Below are 2865 nucleotides of genomic sequence, written 5' to 3' on the forward strand. Positions count from 1 at the left end.
AAGTGGCAAGGTGGTTAAAGCACTGAACTCCCACATGGTCAACCATGGTTGGAGCCCTGGTCCTGGCAGGTTGAAAATCATACCAGCCTAATGTGCGTGCATGCCCCAGATCCAGAGATGAGAATGGAGAAGGTATTGAGGTATGGCCATTTTCCCTGGGAGGTGATTTTTCACTTTCTCTCTTTCTGTCTCTCTCCAGAGAGTACATGTGCCCTATGACAAAAAGCTTAAAAAGCAACAAAAGAAAAAAAAAAAAAGATTTGCTGTAGATCAGTAAAACCCAACATTGCAGAGTCTCTAACAGTGACTTTTAAGGATGCTGGTACTACAGAAAAGTTTTAACAAATGTAAAGGTAGAAGATATTCTGAGATGAAGCATATTCCAGGTTCATGGGTTTCTGTGAGGGTATGTATAGCAGCGAAAAGTGATTTTAAAGTAAATGAAGCATCAGGTCCTGCACCATGTCACCCAGGTAATATTCTTACCATCCTCCCCAAAGTTTAATCTAAATCAACTCCTGGACAAAAAATCAGAAAAACCCAAATTGAGGGACCGTCTATAAAAACTAGTCTATGATGTTCAAAAATGTCAATGTCATGAAAGACAAAAATTAAAAAAAGAAAATGCTGAGAGTTTTTCTAGAATAAAAGAGCAAAGAGAAGATGACACCTTTCCGACTCTCCTGGGGTGGAGGGAACGATATACCTCATTTGTATAATTGAAGAAATTGAAACATGAGCTGTATGTTCAATTTTAACTTTGTATCAGTACTCATGAATAAGTCTTATTATGGTGACAATTGAAGTTAGAGTCATAATGTCTGTGATCATCTCTCAGATGTTTCAGCTGGAACCAGTAGATGGTGTAATAGTTATGTCACTGGACTCCCACATCGACTAGGTTCGAGTCCCAGACCCAGCAGCTTAAAACTCACATCAGGCACATGTGCATGCATGCCCAAAGTCCCAAAAGGAGAATGGAGGAGAAGGGATCGTGGCATGGCCATCCCACCCCTAGGGAGTGATTTCTTATTTTCTGTCTCTCTGGCAAGCACACACTCCCTATAGCAAAAATCTCTCTCTCTCTAAAAAATAAAGATGTTTAATCCAAACCGTATGCCTGTGGGTGTGGGCATACACGTGCACATATGGGTTTGTAGTGTGTGTATGAGTGAGTGTGGGTGTGTGGCTAACTAGAGAAAGAATGAGCATATGCCCTGCAATGTTGACGGTTCATTAATCAGTGAATCTAAAAAAAAAATAGATATTTATTGTCCTATCTTGAGACTTTTCTAAAGGTTTGAAAATAAAAAGTCTTTCTTGTATTCCAGTGGGAGTTTGTGTCAGCTTTTAGACAGGTCCCACATCAGCAAAATCCCAAGAGGAGTATGGAGGAGAGGAGATTGCAGCATGGCCATCCTCCCTGGGGTGGGGGTGGAGGGTGGTTATATCTCACTTTCCCTCTCTCTTTTTCCCTAGCAGGGCATGCTACTTATGGAAAAAAAAAAAAAAGAGGAAGGAGAGAGAGAGAGAGAAAGATTTAAAATCAAACTGTGCACAAGGACCCACTGTGTGTTATGATAATCCTCTGGGAGAAAATATTTTGCATCGAAAAATACATCATGACTTTTCTTATGACCTAATAGATTTGATCAAACTTCACATATAGTTTTAAATTAATTTTTTTTTTTTGGAGAGATTTTCACTGTAGGGCGCGTGCGCTCACCAGACAGACAGAGAGAGACATAGAGACAGAAAGCGAGAAATCACCCCCCAGGGGGGATGGTCACACCGCAATCCCTTCTCCTCCATTCTCCTCTTGGGATCTTGGGCACACATGCACACGCGCCCGGTGTGAGTTTTAAGCCACCGGGTCCGGGACACGAACCACGGTCGACTACGTGGGAGTCCAGCGACATAGCCATTGCGCTAACTGCTGGTTCCCTAAATTAATTTTCTGATAAATACTACATACTTATTTATCCCTTACTGCACTAAGATAGTTGAATGTCTTTTTTTGTAACTAGAGGTTGAGATGAAGGAATGTTAAGTGAAGCTTGCAGGCTGGTTCTAGATGAAATCATCTTCCCAGGGTTTATTGCTGGAGGAGTGTGCAAAATCCAAGAACTTTCATGATCAGTTTCGTCTTCAAACTCTACTTGGATGTTTTTCCGCAGTTAAAGAGGAGGGTAAAGAGCGTTTGTCTTTCACATGCCCTGGGGACGAGAGTTCGTTTCAGGTGCTTCTAGCATCTGTGAGGCTGAAAATTTCAAAGAATCCCCATGAGTTGTCTGGACCAAGGTCTGTTTTCTGGTTATTTTTCTGAGCTCCCTTATAAGATGAACTCCCCAAAGCTCCTCTAATTCATAATAATATTACTTCCCCAAAGCAATGAAAATAAAAGCTTGAAGACTATGCAGCAACATAAAATTTTAAACTATTTTTTTGTATCAATTAAGTACATCCTCACAAGGAATGATTTCCATTAAAATAATAAAAGCATCTTTGCTTCAGGATCCCTGCAGATATCCTCACATCTCCAAGAAACTTTTAGGTGTTCTAGAAGATTTTCCTTTGACCGTAACTCAGGTGAGACAGTCATTCCAGGTCAGTACATCTTCTGAAAGAACAGCATGGCCAAACTTTTCGATGTGTCTTTGCTTGTTAATTTCAAATTGCTATCACAGTGTTGGCTTTTAGGAAAAGATCTGCTATGGAGCAGCTGTATACAAGCATTTTATAACTGATTATTATTTTCTAACAATTAGTTAGAAGTCACAATGGAATAATCATTCTTATTTACAATACCAACCAAAAAATAAAACTTTAGGAATCAGATCAACAAGAAATGTACAAGCCCTACAC

The sequence above is a fragment of the Tupaia chinensis genome, unplaced genomic scaffold (genome assembly GCF_000334495.1).
Source record: "Tupaia chinensis unplaced genomic scaffold, TupChi_1.0 Scaffold000361_2, whole genome shotgun sequence".
Taxonomy (NCBI): domain Eukaryota; kingdom Metazoa; phylum Chordata; class Mammalia; order Scandentia; family Tupaiidae; genus Tupaia; species Tupaia belangeri.